The sequence below is a fragment of the Diceros bicornis genome, chromosome 24, assembly GCF_020826845.1.
Source record: "Diceros bicornis minor isolate mBicDic1 chromosome 24, mDicBic1.mat.cur, whole genome shotgun sequence".
In the NCBI taxonomy this organism is placed as follows: domain Eukaryota; kingdom Metazoa; phylum Chordata; class Mammalia; order Perissodactyla; family Rhinocerotidae; genus Diceros; species Diceros bicornis.
Genome location: NC_080763.1, coordinates 25,029,995 through 25,048,838, shown reverse-complemented (window position 1 = coordinate 25,048,838; position 18,844 = coordinate 25,029,995).

Genomic DNA, 18,844 nt, shown 5'->3' with positions numbered 1-18,844 from the left:
TTGCTGCAGTCTCTCCAGCATCCTCTGATGCTCCGGGCCCTGGCAGCTGTCTTGTTACTCTCTGCACCCTCTACAGTCCTCACTGCCACGCTAAGCTCTCCTCTGAGACATGTCCCTCTTCCAAACCTCCCAACCCCGCCAGCCAAAGCAGGAAAAGACACACAACCGCACAAAGGTGGCAGCGCTGTGCCCCGCCCAGGGACCAGCTCCTGGCACCAGCCCAGTGGCTGGTACCCAGTTCCGCCTCCTTCTTCCCCCAGGAAGGAAAGATCTACAAATTGGCCACAGCCCTGCCTGAAGGCCCAAGGGAGAGGGCCACAGTCCTGCATGTCTCTAGTTTCCTCAGTGTCCTGGCTACTCTTCTAGAGACGGCTAGTTTTGACCCTGGAGGCAGGTGCCAATGTTTGAATCCCCAAAATCAGTAGGCAAAGTAGGGGGCAGATAAACAGCCGCTCCCACTCTCTCCCAGGCAGGGGCTGAGGCATGTTATTCCATAGACATTACCCAGTAGTCAAAGTACAATAGCTAATGGGAGAGGAGGGCTGCTGAGCAATCAGAAAGTGACTGTCTTTCAACAGTTTTATAACGGTAAGATATTGATTGTTAGAGTCGTTAGCAATATGATAAGAAGGCAATAGAGGAAGCAGTGTGAATACAAGGTCCTGGGACTCTGGGGAGAGGGTCAAAGGGTAGTTATGCTTTCCTGGGTTGGCCCTCATAACCTGTAGCACAGCACCCTCTTCGGGCTGGCACACCCTGGTTATGTCTCTCCCTGTCATGCACCTGCTACCCACCCCCCACCCCATGGTTCTTCTGACCGTTCCATCCCATGAAAATCCAAAGTGAGCCACTAGACAGATTCTGTCAAGATCTGTCCATTTCGTTACTCACTCATCCATTCAGTCCTTCACTCTTTCATTCATGGGACAGGAAGGCTTTTGAACATCTATTATGGGGCAACAGGGCATCAGGGGTCTGAGTTCTAGTTCCAGCTCAGCTGTTAGTGTGCTGTGCAATCTTGGGTAACTCACTTGACCTCTATGACTTTCTTCTTCCCTCTTACTTGTGATACTGAGAGGGCTGGGCTAGTTGGGGTCTAAGACCCCTCTGGCCCCAACACTTCTATTACCCTCTTCTAGGATAAGGGCTGGTTGGAACGAAGATAAATCAGATCAATACAAGAGTAGTGTTTAAGAACTCTAGCTGCCTGGATTCAAGTCCCATTGAATCCTGGGCCATCTAAATATGGGGCTCAACTTCTCTGAGTCTCATTCTTTGCATATGTAAAAATGGAGACAATAATAATAATAACAACCTTAAAGGGTGGTTGTTGATATTGTATCAAAGTAGATGCTCAGTAACTAGTAGTTGTGATTGTTGTTGCTGTTGTTATGGTACTGATGGGACAGAGTAAAACCTGGACAAAAGCAGCTTACCCTTTCTTTTTCTGCTTCCTCATCCAGAACTAGTGTCTGACTCCAGGGTGGGAGGACTAAGGGGCTTGTATATGGGGGTAACGGCTGTTCCTTTAGAAAGGCCCTGTGTTAAGTGGAAAGAACATGGTCTTTGGATCCAATTGCTCCCTGGTTCACACCTGGGCTTTGCCTCTTACTAGCAGCTTGACCTTGTACTAGTTACTTAACCATGCTGAGATTAAGTTCCGCATCTGTAAAATGGGGGCATTATGCAAATAAAAGGAGTTCAATAATAGTACATATCTCACAGAGTAGCTGTGAGAATGAAATACATGTAAGGTGCTTAGCGCAATGTTTCACATACAGAAGAAGCCTAGTCAATGTTAATCTCTCCCTTCCTGAAAGAACCTAGACAGAATGGAGGGAAGACCCTGGCACTAAAATCCCCAGGCTTCCTTGACTGTGTGTCTTATGAGGAGACTGGGTTGTGGATTTTCTAGCCCAGGCCCAGAGCTAGTTTCAGCAGCTCTCCAACCCCCTTCACCAAGGTGCCATCCACCAGCCTCCCTGGATGAGCCTGATCTCTGGACATGCCCTCTGGTGGGAGCTGAGGCCAGAACAGGAGGCTGGAAGCAGCTCTTGAAAGGCCTCAAACACAAGTCTCAGGAGTTTGGACTTTACTTAGTAGCCAAAAGGGAGCCACAGAAAGTTTTTGAGCAGCAGCCAAGGCGTAAGATTGTTGACCCCACAGCCTAGCCACTTTTACCTGGAGGCGAGACCTGATGGGCATCAAGGATGTGTGATAAAGGGAGATACAGAAGAGGAGGAAGCAGCAGCCATGGAAATGTCAGTGGGCTGTACCGTGGTGAAAGAATGACCCCAATGTCCCAATCAGTTGAACCCCAACCACCTAGATGAGTGTCACGCTGGTAGAAGGTGCTTCATGAAGGTGTGTGGGAATGAATAGCTGAGGCTTGTGGCCTTGGGAGGCTTTCAAAGGAAAGCTGGTTCTGGCCTGTGGATGCTGAGGACATTTTTCATGCTCTCACTCATGTGGATCGAGATGGGAGACCTCCAAAAGATGATGAGTGTTATTGTCTTCATGACTGATTTGTTAACCTCCAGTGTCTTGTCTGGGACCATAATCCAGAACAACAACAAAGAAACAAAGGCCTCTGAACAACCCAAGCACGTGGAACTGTCAGAGTGTCAAGATGAGGTACTTTTTCTGCAGAAGAGCACCTTGTGTCTTCAATGAGACCCTACCTACATTTACTCCACACACAATTTCAACAGAGCCGGTGTGGCAGAGAATGCTTCCCTTCCCTCTTCCTTTTAGCAGTAGAGCTTCTAAAGTTAAAACCTGGGTTCACGGCTACCCTACTAGAGACTACATATCCCAGCCTCCCTTGCAGCCAAGTGCAGCTATGGAACTAAATTCTAGCCAATGGGTTGTGAGTGGAAGTGGTATGTTTCATTTCTGGGCCACATTCTTAAAAGGAAGCTGCCTGCTCTCCGCTTTCTCTTTCCTCTTGTGCAGACTGGACCATGGACACGGGTGTGGAGGTGGGGGCAGCTTTGATGATGTTGAGAAGGACAACACCCTGAGGTTGGCCAATCAATAAGACATTAAGAACATGAGTTTCATGATATTCTGGGGGAGAAGAGCCCTGGACAGCTGACCACCTTGGTCACTGTGACAGCAGCTGAACCAATAGCCTAACTGAGAAACCTAGTTTCCTGACAGCAGATGAGCAGGAGCATATTGGAAGGAGAAAGGACTCACAAAAAAGCAAGCCCTGTGAAATCAGAAAAGTTCTGAGAGCAACAGGAGATAGAACAACTGTCAAATAAACTCAGAAGTTTGGGGCCATTTAGTTCAGGGTCACTCCAAGAGGCCTTGGGGACATCATATACTATAGGGTAATTGGGAAATATGCTCAGAACAACAATCCTGAGTCATTAAGAGAAGGTTAATTCTGACTGAATATTTTATTTTAAAAGGAAAGCAATTATATGATATATTTACAAAGTATTTCTGATCAAAAATGTTTAACATAAAATAAAATTATTGTGCATAAGGGTAGCATACCTTCAGCATCCAGAAAACTCAGTCACCAAAAATGATATCTTTTCTAAGGGTCAGAAAGCAGAGGTTTTAATTCATTGCTATTTATCTTCTCCCCCACTAGATTATAAATCTTGTTAAGGTCAGATTGTATCTCCTTTTTCTTTTTATTCCTAGAATCTAGCACAGTGCCCTGATTCAATAAATACTTTTTAATGTCTATGAGGGTGAAGTCCATGTTACTTTAGATGCCAGAGCTTAGCAGGGTCCCACTAGCTGATTTGGAATCTTGATCAGTGAAATTGCCTGAGGTCCTAGAACATTCCAGTGAAGAGCTGCAGGGCACAGCCCTCACTGCCAAGAGTGTCATGAGCCCACAGTGGTCCTGGGACCTCGCCCCTGTTGTCTGGAAATCATTTCATTGGAAACACTCCCCTGAGCTCACAAAGACCTACATGCACAAGGATGTTCATTGCAGAATTGATTGTAATTGCTAAAAATAAATACAACTGTACATGACCTACACAACTGTACATGGCCTTTCTGCACTGCCCAGATGAGATGTTCAGGGAAATTCAAAATGAGAAGGGAAAGGTGGGAGGCCCAGGAAAGAGTCGGCTAGGTGCACTCACTGCCTGTTTCTCATCAGTTCGACTCAAATGATTTTAGGCTTCAAGATAGGAGAACTACACTAGTGTCCCCATCGCCTCAAGGCCTGGTGCTGGGTAAGCCCGCTGGGTAGGGAGTGAGGGGGCGGGGCAGCAGGTCTGGAGGTGATGGGCATAAGACTCCTCAGATTTTGCTATAGGATCCAGAACGTAAACTTACACCACTGACAGGGACAGTATTTTCAAGGCATAATAACATCACTATTCACACTCTAAGTGACAAACCAGATACTCTAGGGTATTCTCTGTCCCCAAGAGCCAAATAAAGACTCTCCAAGAAAGTGGAACTATTTTGGGAGCTTGGGCTTCTGTCACACAATCTAATCTGCCTTTCTGAAGAGAAGAGAATTTGATTTCCTGAGCAGAAGGTAGGGGAGCAATGTATTGGGATGGGAAACTATTTTTCCAGTGTCCTCTGTCTAACCACACCTAGGGTTGTGGATTTTAAGAGAAGACAAGGCCTCAGGCTTAGGTCCAGAAACAGCACTGACCCCTCATTGGAAGCTAGCATTCCCCAAGTTGGTGGGGCCAGAGTGGAGACGTCAGGGCCCTGTAACCTCTTGGCCCTCTATGGCAGAGAATCTACGCCTCCCCTCTACTGGCACAGCCCTGGCCTTCCTGCTTGCCTCACCTCTGGCCTCAGGCCGGGGCCCCACTCACCAAAGTCCCACCAGGTAGATGCTGTTAGCTGTCAGCAGCCTCTTTTACTAGTACTTCTCTCCTCAAAGAGGGGAAATTCAGGACTAGTGGGAGGTCGCTGTCATCCACCACCAACAGCCACTACCAATTATCAATATTGGAAACTTCTGGTAGGCCAGGTCAGAGGCAGATGTTGATGACATCACAAAGGAAGCACCACTGTTGTGATGGAACTCTGGATGCATTTGAGAGGGAGGGTTTCCCCACCCAGAATTGAGCTGAACTGAGCATTTCCACACAGATCTGGGGGTTTGAAGCCTGGACAGCCTCGCCAATTCTGTCTTGAGCCTGGCTGATGCCCTGCAAGACTATGTCATTAAAGAATACTTGGGTCCTTGAGTTGATATTTTATTGAGGTTAAAGACCCCCCAAGCAGATCCTCATGGGGCATAAATATGGCTTTCCTATTGGCTTTCTTCTGGGCTGCAAAATGAGGATCCCCTCTCCATGGCCAGGCTCTTGAAAGCAGCTCTTTTGTACTTGTTCCACTGGGAGTTGGCATCTGTTTTCAGTAATGAACTCTTTCTTTGTTGTACAACCTTTATTAACTTTGTGAAATATAATACACATAGAGAAAAGTATATATAAAACACAAATGAGCACTATAATGAATAATCACAAAGCAAACACTTGTGTAACCCCTACTCAAGTCAAGAAATAGAACATTATCACCAGACATTTCCCCATGTTGTTTCTCAATCACACCCCTTTCTCCTCCAACCACCCCTCACCCAGAGATAACTCTATCCTGACCTTAATGGTGATCCTTCCTTTTCTTTATACTTTTACCATCCCTAATCAATATAACTTGGTTTGGTCTGTTTTTTAAGAGGACATTAATGGAATCAGAGTCTATACGTACTTCTCGCTGGGCTTCTTTTACTCAACATTATATTTTTAAGATTTATCCGTGTTGTAGCACGCAGTTGTAGTTTATTCATTGTTATTGCTGTATGGTATGCCCTAAGTTCTCTCTCCCCTCTGGGTGGCCTTCTGTCTCTGCAAGCAGAAAATGAAGGTTAAGGCAGAGTTGTAAACTGCCTGGCTGAGTTTTGAAGGCATGCCCAACACCAACACATAGCCCATCTGCAAAGACTGGGAGATAGTTTTTCTGTTGTTGTTCCAGATGTTTAAAGAAATCTCTATCAAATCACTAGGTGACCAAAAAGCTAATGGAATAGAGACTCCAGTGGCCACATACACCAAAAAATATAGATTTTACAAAATTAGTTCAGAAAAGATATTAAACAAACAAACAACAAGCAGCAACAACAAACCCTGGAGAGAGGAAGAGTCTGATTCCCAGAGTTGCCACATAATAATATTAAAAATGTCTAGTTTTCAACCAAAAATTATGAGGCATGGACAGAAACAAGAAAGTATGGCCCATATACAAGAAGAGAGGCAATTAATGGAAATTATTCCTGAGGAAGCCCAGACATTGGACTTTCTTAAAAAGATTTTAAATCAACCATTTAAATATGCTCAAAGAACTAAGGGAAACCATGAGAATATCACCCAATACAGAATATCGATGAAGAGACAGAAATCATAAAAAAGAACCAAATAGAAATTCCAGAGTTGAAAAGTAGAATAATTCAAATGGAAAATTCACTACAGGGGTTCAACAACAGATTTGAGCAGACAGAAGAAAGAATCAGCAAACTTGAAGATAGGTCAATTGAGATTATCCAGTCTGGGGAGAATAAAGAAAAATGCATAGAGCCTATGAGACCTGTGGAGCACCATCAAGAATACCAATATGGGAGATGCATTATGGGAGACTCAGAAAGAAAAGAGAGAGAGAAAAAGACATAAAGAATACTTGATGAAATAATGGTCCCAAACTTCTCAAGTTTGATGAAAAACATTAATCTACACATCCAAGAAACTCAATGAACTACAGGTAGGAAAAACTTAACAAGATCCAGACTGAGGCACATCATAATTAAACTATTGAAAGACAAAGAATCTTGAAAGCAGCAAGAGAGAAGCAACACATCATGTACAAGGAATGCTTGATAAGACTAATAGCTGATAGATCATTAGAAACCATGCAGCCAGAAAGCAGTGGGATGACATATTCAAAGTGCTGAAAGAAAAAAAACTATCAACCAAGAATTCTATACCCAACAAAATTATCCTTCAAGAATGAGAGAGAAATTAAGACATTTCCAGGTAAACAAAAACTGATATAGTTTGCTACTAGTAGACTTGCCCTACGAGAAATGCTAAAGTGAGTCCTTCATGCTGACAGGAAAGGATGGCAGACAGTAATTCAATTCCACGTGAAGAAATAAAGAGCACTGGTAAATGTAACTGCACTGGTAAATATAAAGGTTAGCATTAATGCATTTTTGGCTTATAGCTCTTCTCTTTCCTATATGATTTAAAAGACAACTGCATAAAACAAAAATTATAAACCTATGTTGACAGGCACACAATGTATAAAGTTGCAATTTGTGACAATAGCAACATAAAGGTGGGTACAGAGCTATATAGGAGCAAAGTTTTTGCATACTACTAAACTAATAATTAATTGTTATTAATACGAACTAGATTGTTATAAATTAAGATGTTAATTGTAATCCTCAGAGCAACCACTAAGAAAATAACTAAAAAATAGATAGGAAAAGAAGTGACAAGGAAATTAAAATGGTACACTAGAAAATAAATATCTATTTAACAAAAAAGAACAGTAATGGAGAAAATAATGAACAAAAATGGTATAAGACACACAGAAAACAAATAACAAAATGACAGAAGTAAGTCTTTCTTTATCAGTAATTACTTTAATTATAAATGGATTAAACTCTCCAATAAAAAGTCAGAAACGTGCAGAATGAATAAAAAAATATCCAAGTATAAGTTCACAAGAGACTCACTTTAGATCCAAAGACACAAATAAGTTCAAATTGAAATGATGGAAAAAGACAGTCCATGCAAACAGTAAGCAAAGAGAGCTGGAGTGGCTATACTAATATCAGAAAAAATAGAATTTAAGACAAAATTGTTACGAGACAAAGAATGATGTTATATAATGATAAGAAGGTGACTCCATCAAGAAGATATAAAAATTATAAATGTATATGATCCTAGCAACAGAACCCCCACAACATATGAAGCAAAAACTGACAAGATTGAAGGGAAAATAGACAGTTTGACAGAAATACCCCACTTTTGATAATGGCTAGAACAACTAGGTGGAGATCAGCAAGGATATAGAAGACATGAACAACACTATAAACCAACTAGACCTAACGGACGTCTACGGAACACTCCACCCAACAGCAGCAAAACACACATTCTTCTCAAGTGCACACACAACAGTCTCCAGTATAAACCATAAGTTAGGCCATGAAACAAGTCTCCATAAGTTTAAAAAGATTGAAATTATATAAAATATCTTCTCTGACCACAATGGAATAAAATTAGAAATCAATTACAGAAAGAAATCTGGAAAACTCACAAATGGGGAAATTAAACAATATACCCTTAAATAACCAATGGGTCAAACAATAAATCTCAAGAGAAATTAGAAAAGACTTTGAGATGAATGAAAATGAAAATACAATTACCATAATTTATGAGATATAGTGAAAGCAATGGTCAGAGGGAAATTTATAGCTGTAAATGCCCACATTAAAAAAGAACAAAGATCTCTAATCAATAACCTATACTTCCAACTTAAGAAGCTAGAAAAAGAAGAGCAAACTAAACTCAAAGAAAGCAGAAAGAAAAAAACAATAAAGATTAGAAGGAGGATAAATGAAATAGAAAGTAGAAAAACAATAGAGAAAATCAACAAAACCAAAAGTTGGTACTTTAAAAAGAGCAACAAAATTGACAAACATTTAGCTAGGCTGAACAAGAAAAAAAGAGAGGACTAAAATTGCTAGAATCAAGAATAAGTTTGGGGACATTACTACTGACCTTAAAGAAATAAAAAAGGATTATAAGAGAATATTATGAACCAACGTATGCCAACAAATTAGAAAATCTAGATGAAATGGACAAATTCCTATACATGCAATCTACCAAAACTGACTCAAGAAGAAATAGAAAATATGAATTGGCCAATAACAAGTAAAGAGATCAAATTAGTAATCAAAAAACATCCAACAGAAAAGGGAACTCTTGTGCACTGGTGGTGGGATTGTAAACTGGTACAGCCACTATGGAAAACAGTATGGAGGATCCTCAAAAAATTAAAAATGGAACTGCCATATGATCCAGCAATTCCACTTCTGGGAATATATCCAAAGGAAATGAAAACACTAATTTGAAAAGATACCTGCACCCCCATGTTCACAGCAGCATTATTTACAATAGCCAAGACATGGAAACAATCTAAGTGTCCATTGATGGATGACTAGATAAAGTTGTGATATATTTATACAATGGAACATTATTCAGCCAGAGCCTACCATTTGCAACAACATGGATGAAGCTTGAGGGCATTATGCTAAGTGAAATGAGAAAGACGAATACTGTATGATCTCACTTATATGTGGAATCTAAAAAACAAAACAAAAAAACCCCCACAAAACTCACAGAAAAAGAGATCAGATTTGTGGTTACCAGAGGCGGGGTGTGGGGGGCGGAATTGGAGGAAGGTGGTCAAAAGGTACAAACTTCCAGTTATAAGATAAATAAGTACTAGGGCTGTAATGTACAACACGACTGTAGTTAACACTGCTGTATTAGATATAGGAAAGTTGTTAACAGAGTAAATCCTAAGAATTTCAACACAAGGAAAAAATTTTTTTTGCTTTTTCTTTTTATTATACCTATATGAGATGATGGATGCTAACTAAACTTATTGTGGTAATCATTTCACAATATATGCAAGTCAAACTATTATGCTGTACCCCTTAAACTTATACAGCGATTTATGTTAATTATATCTCAATAAAAGGGGGGGGGGACTTTCAACAAAGAAAAGTGCAGGACAGGATGGCGTCACAGGTGAATTCTACCAAACATTTAAAGAAGAATTAACACCAGTCCTTCTCAAACTCTTTCCCAAAAGAGAAGAGGAAGGAACACTTCCTAATTCATTCTATGAGGGCAGTGTTACTCTGATAACAAAGTCAGACAAAGACATCACAAGAAAAGAAAATGACAGACCAATATCTCTTATGAATACGTATGCAAAAAATACTAGCAAACCAAATCCAAAAGCATACTAAAAGCGTTATACACTGTGATGAAGTGGGATTTATCCCAGTAATGCAAAGATGGTTCAACACTCAAAAATCAATCAATGTAATATACCATATTAGTAGATTGAAGGAAAAAAAAACACATAATCATCTCGATTGATGCAGAACAGCATTTGAACAAACCAACACACTTTCATGATAAAGACATTCTACAAACGAGGACTAGAAGGGAACTTCCTCAGCCTGATAAAGGACATCTATGAAAAACCAACCTGATAAAGGACATCTGTGAAAAACCAACAGCTAACATTATACTTAATGATGAAAGACTGAAAGTTTTCCCCATGAGATCAAGAACAAGACAGGGATATCAGCTCTTGCCACTTTTCTTCAACATTTTTTTGGAAGTTCTGTCCAGGGCAATTAGGCAAGAAAAATATGTGAAAGACATTCGGATTAGAAAGAAAGAAGTAAAACTATCTCTGGTAAGTACATACTTATCAATAGCTACTTTAAACATCAATAGACTAAATGCCCCAATTAAAAGGCATAGGGTGGCTGACTGGATAAAAAAACAAGACCCATATATATGCTGCATACAAGAGACACACTTCAGACCTAAAGACACTCACAAACTGAAAGTGAAGGGATGGAAAAAGATACTCCACGCAAATGGCAATGAAAAGAAAGCTGGGGTAGCAGTACTCATATCAGACAAAATAGACTTTAAAACAAAAACAGTAAAAAGAGACAAAGAAGGGCATTATATAATGATCAAGGGAACAATCCAACAAGAGGATATAACACTTGTAAATATCTACGCACCCAATGTAGGTGCACCTAAATATATAAAGCAATTATTAACAGACATAAAAACAGAAATAGACAGTAACACAATAATAGTAGGGGACTTTAACACTCCACTTACACCAACGGATAGATCATCCAAACAGAAGATCAATAAGGAAACATTGGCCTTAAACGACACCTTAGAACAGATGGACCTAGTAGATATATACAGAGCATTCCATCCAAAAACCGAAGAATACACGTTCTTTTCAAATGCACATGGAACATTCTCCAGGATTGATCACATATTAGGCCACAAAACAAGTCTCCATAAATTTAAGAAGATTGAAATAATACCAAGCATCTTTTCTGACCACAACGGTATGAAACTAGAAATCAACTATAGGAAGAAAATCAGAAAAGCCACAAATACATGGAGATTAAACAAAATGCTACTGAACAACGACTGGGTTAACGAAGAAATCAAAGAAGAAATCAAAAAATACCTGGAGACAAATGAAAATGAAAATACGACATGCCAGAATTTATGGGATACAGCAAAAGCGGTTTTAAGAGGGAAGTTTATAGCGATACAGGCCTATCTCAACAAACAAGAAAAATCTCAAATAAACAATCTAACAATGCACCTAAAGGAACTGGAAAAAGAAGAACAAACAAAGCCCAAAATCAGTAGAAGAAGGGAAATAATAAAAATCAGAGCAGAAATAAATGAAATAGAGACCAAAAAACAATAGAAAAAATTAATAAAACCAAGAGTTGGTTCTTTGAAAAGATCAACAAAATAGATAAACCTTTAGCTAGACTCACCAAGAAAAAAAGAGAGAAGGCACAAATAAGTAAAATCAGAAATGAAAGAGGAGAGGTTACAACAGACACCTCAGAAATACAAAAGGTTATAAGAGAATACTATGAAAAACTATATGCCAACCAATTCGACAATCTGGAAGAAATGGATAAATTCTTAGAATCATACAACCTTCCAAAACTGGATCAAGAAGAAGTAGAGAATTTGAATAGACCAATCACCAGTAGGGAGATTGAAACAGTAATCAAAAACCTCCCCAAAAATAAAAGTCCAGGACCAGACGGCTTCCCTGGTGAATTCTACCAAACATTCAAAGAAGACTTAATACCTATCCTTCTCAAACTCTTCCAAAAAATTGAGGAGGTGGGGAAGCTCCCTAACTCATTCTACGAAGCTGACATTACCCTGATACCAAAACCAGACAAGGACAACAAAAAAAAAAAGAAAATTACAGGCCAATATCACTGATGAACATCGATGCGAAAATCCTCAACAAAATACTAGCAAATCGCATACAACAATACGTTAAAAAGATTATACACCATGATCAAGTGGGATTTATTCCAGGTATGCAGGGATGGTTTAACATTCGCAAATCAATCAACGTAATACACCACATTAATAAAATGAAGAACAAAAATCACATGATCATCTCAATAGATGCAGAGAAAGCATTTGACAAGATCCAGCATCCATTTACGATAAAAACTCCGAATAAAATGGGTATAGAAGGAAAGTACCTCAACATAATAAAGACCATATATGACAAACCCACAGCTAATATCATCCTCAATGGTGAAAAACTGAAAGCTATCCCTCTAAGAACAGGAACCAGACAAGGATGCCCACTGTCACCACTCCTATTTAACATAGTATTGGAAGTCCTAGCCAGAGCAATCAGGCAAGAGAAAGAAATAAAAGGGATCCAAATTGGAAAGGAAGAAGTGAAACTGTCACTATTTGCAGATGACATGATTTTATATATAGAAAACCCTAAAGAATCCACCAGAAAACTTTTAGAAGTAATAAACGAATATGGTAAAGTTGCAGGATACAAAATCAACATACAAAAATCAGTTGCATTTCTGTACACTAACAACGAAGTAGCAGAAAGAGAAATTAAGAATACCGTCCCATTTACAATTGCAACAAAAAGAATAAAATACCTAGGAATAAACTTAACCAAAGAGGTGAAAGATCTGTACACCGAAAACTATAAAACATTTCTGAAAGAAATTGAAGAAGACACAAAGAAATGGAAAGATATTCCATGCTCTTGGATTGGAAGAATTAACATAGTTAAGATGTCCATACTTCCTAAAGCCATCTATAGATTCAATGCAATCCCTATCAAAGTTCCAACAACATTTTTCACAGAAATAGAACAAAGAATCCTAAAATTCATATGGAACAACAAAAGACCCCGAATAGCTAAAGGAATCCTGAGAAAAAAGAACAAAGCTGGAGGTATCACACTCCCTGATTTCAAAATATACTACGAAGCTATAGTAACCAAAACAGCATGGTACTGGCACAAAAACAGACACACAGATCAATGGAATAGAATCGAAAGCCCAGAAATAAACCCACACATCTATGGACAGCTAATCTTTGACAAAGGAGCCAAGAACACACAATGGAGAAAAGAAAGTCTCCTCAACAAATGGTGTTGGGAAAACTGGATAGCCATATGCAAAAAAATGAAAGTAGATCCTTACCTTACACCATACACAAAAATTAACTCAAAATGGATTAAAGACTTGAATGTAAGACCTGAAACTGTGAAAGTTCTAGAAGAAAACATAGGCAGTACGCTCTTCGACATCAGTCTTAGCAACATCTTTTCAAACACCACATCTGACCGGGCAAGAGAAACAATAGAAAAAATAAACAAATGGGACTACATCAAACTAAAAAGCTTCTGCACAGCAAAGGAAACCATCAACAAAACGAAAAGACAAACTAACAATTGGGAGAAGATATTTGCAAACCATACATCTGATAAGGGCTTAATCTCCAAAATATATAAAGAACTCATGCATCTCAACAACAAAAAAACTACCAACCCAATTAAAAAATGGGCAAAAGACCTGAACAGACATTTCTCCAAAGAAGATATACAGATGGCCAATAGACACATGAAAAGATGCTCAACATCACTAATCATCAGGGAAATGCAGCTCAAAACCACACTAAGATATCACCTCACGCCCATTAGAATGGCTATAATCACCAAGACAAAAAATAACAAATGCTGGAGAGGCTGTGGAGAAATGGGAACCCTAATCCACTGCTGGTGGGAATGCAAACTGGTGCAGCCTCTATGGAAAACAGTATGGAGATTCCTCAAAAAATTAAAAATAGAAATACTTTATGATCCAGCTATCCCACTATGGGGTATCTACCCAACGAACCTGAAATCAACAATCCAAAGAGGCTTATGCACCCCTATGTTCATCGCAGCATTATTCACTATAGCCAAGACATGGAAGCAACCTAAGTGTCCTTCGACTGATGATTGGATAAAGATGTGGTGTATATATATATATATATATATATATATATATATATATATATACATATACACCATGGAATACTACTCAGCCATAAAAAAGGACAAAATCGTCCCATTTGCAACAACATGGATGGACCTGGAGGGTATTATGTTAAGTGAAATAAGCCAGAAAGAGAAAGACAAACAGTGCATGATTTCACTTATATGTGAAAGATAAACCAACACATGGACAAATAGAACTGTTTGGTGGTTACCAGGGGCTAGGGGGGTGGGGGGTGGGCACAAGGGGTGGAGGGATGCACTTATATGGTGACTTATAAACAATAACGTACAACAAAAATTTCACAATAAAAAAAATGCATTTAATACACCTAACCTACCAAACCTCGTAGCTTAGACTAGCCTACCTTAAATGTGCTCAGAACACTTAACATTGCCTGCATTTGGGCAAAATCATCTAACACAGAGCCTATTTTACAGTGAAGTGTTGAATCTCTCATGTAAGTCATTGAATACTGTATGGAAAGTGAAAAATCGAATGGTTGTCTGGGTACAGAATGGACGTAAGTGTATCAGTTGTTTACCCTCATGATCACATGGCTGACTCGGAGCTCTGGCTAGACGTCACTGCCCAGCATCACGAGAGAGTATCATAGGGCATATCACTAGCCCAGGAAACGATCAAAATTCAAAATTTGAAGTACATTTTCTACTGAATGCATATAATTTTTGCACCATTGTAAAGTTGAAAAATCGTAAGTTGAACTATCATAAGACAGGGACCATCTGTATAAATGATACATTAAAAGTTTTTCAATTTCAAAATATTTATTGCTGCTATATAGGAAAATAATTGATTTTTATATACTGATTTTTGTATTTAGCAATCTTGCTAAGCTCTACTAATTCTTGTTAATTCTGATAATTCCTATATTATTTTGGAGTTTTCTATGTACATAAGGATATTGTCTGTAGGACAATTTTGTTTCTTCCTTTCCTACCACTTATGGACTGAATTGCGGACCCCAAAATTCATATGCTGAAGCCCTAACCTCCAGTGTGACAGTATTTGGAGAAAGGGCCTTTCAGGACGTAATTAGGGTTAAATGAGATCATGAGGGTGGAATCCTTATCCAATAGAACTGGTGTCCTTTTAAGAAGAGGAAGAGATACCAGGAGCTCTCTCTCGCTCTCGCTCTCCATACACACACACAGAAGAGGCTGGGTGAGGACACTGCAAGAAGGTGGCTGCCTGTAAGCCAAAGAGAGCCTCCTCAGAAACCAACTCTACCAGCACCTTAATCTTGGACTTCCAGATTCCAGAACCGCAAGAAAATAAATTTCTGTTGTTTAGGCCACCCAGTATTCTGTTATGGTAGCCCTAGCAGACTAATCCACTATCCTTATACCTTCCTCATTCTCTCTGGCTCTCCCTCCCTCCCTTTTTCTTTCCTTCCTTCCTTCCTTCCTTCCTTCCTTCCTTCCTTCCTTCCTTCCTTCCTTCCTTCCTTCCTTCCCTCCCTCCCTCCCTCCCTCCCTCCTTCCTTCCTTCCCTCCTTCCCTTATTTCTTTTGCTTTTCTGATCTGACTAGGATGTAGAATAGAAAATATGATAGTATCTTTGTCTTCTTGCCAACCTTGAGGGAAAACTTCTATTGTTTCCCCATTAGGCATGATGTTGGCTATAATTTTTATAGATTCCCCTTATGACATTAAAGGAGCATCCTTCTGTTCCTAGTTTGCATCATGAATGGATGTTAAGTTTTATCAAACACTTCTGCATCTAATAAAATGACCATGTTTCTCCTTTGAAATGTTAACATGACAACTTGCACTGACTGCTTTGTCACTTCTTGTAGATTTTGTTTTAATTCTTTTTGTTCCATGCAGATATTTCAAACTGGACTTTTATTTCTTTAAATGTAGTAAGCATATATTTCATAACCTGTGATCCAGAATTCCAATGCCTCAAGTCTTTGAGTCTGTTTCTGTTGATTGTTTTTTCTGCTGGTTCTTGCTCATAGTGTCTTCTTTCTTTGTGTGCTTAGTTATCTTTGACTTAATTGTGTGCTATACAACTGGACATTGCATTTGAAAAAGTACTTGTTGAAATACTTTGAGGTCTAGGATGACAGTACCTTTCCCAGAGAGGATTTTCATTTGCTTCTGCCAGGTGCCAAGGACTACAATCCTGCAAATACCTTAAATGAAGTTAAAGTCGTGAGGTTTGCTTGATCACCCATGTGACAATAATCCTGGCTGAAAACTTATGCAAGGGCTGATTTATTTCTAGTTCACTGTTAGACTGGAGGATTAGTCCTCTGAGGTGCCAGCTTAAAGTAGGGGAGTTAAACTCACCACTTTGGGTGGCCTGGCAGCCAAAACTACAGCCCAAGTTTGCAGCTTTTTCTTCTAGTTTGGAAATGTCTATAGAGCCAAAGCAGTTTCCTCATCCTCTTATTAGCTCTTTGATGCCTTCAGTTGAAATGTTTAGTTCATTTACCTTAAAAAAAATACTTTTATTGAGATATAATTCACATACCATACAAATCACCCATTTAAAGTGTACAATTCTATGGTTTTTAGCATATTCTCAGAGTTGTGCAATCGTTACCACAATCTAATTTTAGAACATTTTTGTCACGCCAAAAAGAAATCTCATGCCAATTAGCAGTCATTTCCATTTCTCTACCCCATCCCTCTCTCAGCCTAGGAAATCACTAATCTCCTTTCTGTTTTCATAGATGTGTCTATTCTGGACATTTCGTATAAATGGAATCATCCAATATGTTACGTGGTCTTTTAAGGCTGGCTTCTTTCCCTTAGCATAATATTTTCAAGGTTCATCCATGTAGTCCATTTACTTTTAATGTAATTATTTATATGGTTGGGTTTAAGTCTACCATCTTGCTGTTTTTTCCTATTTGTCCCATACGCTCTTTGCTCTTTTTTGCTCCTTTCCTGCCTTCTTTTGGATTGAGTATTTTTTAGGAGTCCATTTTATCTCTGTTGGCTTATTAGCTATTTCTCTCTTTTTTTAAGGGGTTGCTCTAAAGTTTACAGTACACATCTTTAATTTCTCACAGTCTGCCTTCAAATATTATTCCACTTCACATATTACACAAGAAACTTACAACACTCTATTTCCTTTTCTTTCTCTCTTGTCATTTGTGCTTTTTTGTCATACATTTTACTTCTACCTATTTTATAAACTCCACAGTGCATTGCTATAATTTTTGCTTTAAACTCAAATTATTTATCTTTTACAGAAATTTTAAAATGAAGGGGAAACCTGTCTTACTTTTACCATGTCCAGTATTTATTTCTTTGTGGGGATTTGAGCTTCCACACCGGTATCGTTTCCCTCGAGCCTTCAGCAGGTCTGCTGGCCATGAATTCCCCCAGCCTTTATCACTGGATACAGAATTCTAGGTTGACAGGTTTTGTTCAATTCAATTGAATGTTGAATATTTAATTCTTTAGTCTTCTGACTTGTATTAGCTCTAATGAGAAGTCAGAGATTATTTTTTATATTTTTCCTCCTCTATGTAATGTTTCTTTTTTCCTCTGGCTCATTAAAAAAATTTTTTTATCACTGGTTTTCAGCAATTTTAATATGATGTGCCTTGGTGTGATTTTCTTTGTGTTTGGCATTGATTCAGTTTCTTGGATCAGTGGGTTTTACATTTTTCACCAAATTTGTAAAATTTCAGCCATTATTTTTTCAAAAATGTTCATGCCCCCCCCCAGAGTCTAATTACATACGTATTATTCCAGTTGATATCATCACAGGCTACTGAAATGCTGTTCCTTTTTTCAGCCTTTGTTACGTCTATGGTTCTCCTGCAGCCTCCTTAGAAGTCATCTGAATCCTGCTGGAGGCCCCCAGGCCCTTCACTGGAATTCCAATGTCTATAAGGCAACCTATCCTTTCTATCAGATTTATTTGTGTATTTGAAAAATAAAAAAAGAATGCAAGGACATAATCAACATCAGGGTTCAGAATAGTGGTTACCTCTTCTGAGAAAGTAAGAAAAGGTGATGGGAAGTACCCCAGGGAAAATTCAACTGTATGGGCAATGTTTTATGTCTTAAGGTAGTAGCAAGAACATAGGTTTTTGTTGTGTTATTCCTTATATCTTTTTGTTTGTTTTAAATATGACATGATTTTTAAAAAACACAAGGACACGAATCTCTGTGTGTTAGAATCTCTGCAAGTGTAATGAAAGAATTGTAATAAGATATTTGGGCACAGAAGACCATCCGGGTCTAAGTTTTGGCTCCCTGGTACTTTTTCTCCTGTCCTTCAAAAATGCTTTCCCAGTTCTCTGCCTCTTCTCTGTTTCCTGAAGCAGCGGAAGGGGCTCCTCTGATAGAGCGAGCAGGGACAGAGGCGATGGACACCAATGGGTCATTTGTTGAATCTGGTGCCTCTAGACTGACACGACCTGCTGTCCAGCATACTTTACTCCCGACTTTATTACCAGCATCTTGTTAGTATGCAGGAAAATATAGCCAACAAGTAAATGCCTTCAGGTTGCAGTGAGATGACTCTGTCCCCCAACCTTCATTCCTCCTTTGGCCGAGCAATGCTTAATACCCTCAGCTCTGTTCACTGCATCCTCCCAGTTCCTTCTATTCCCAGCAGAAATCCTCCCTCCCTCCTGTGTTTCATGGAGTGATGAGCTGGAGAACCAGC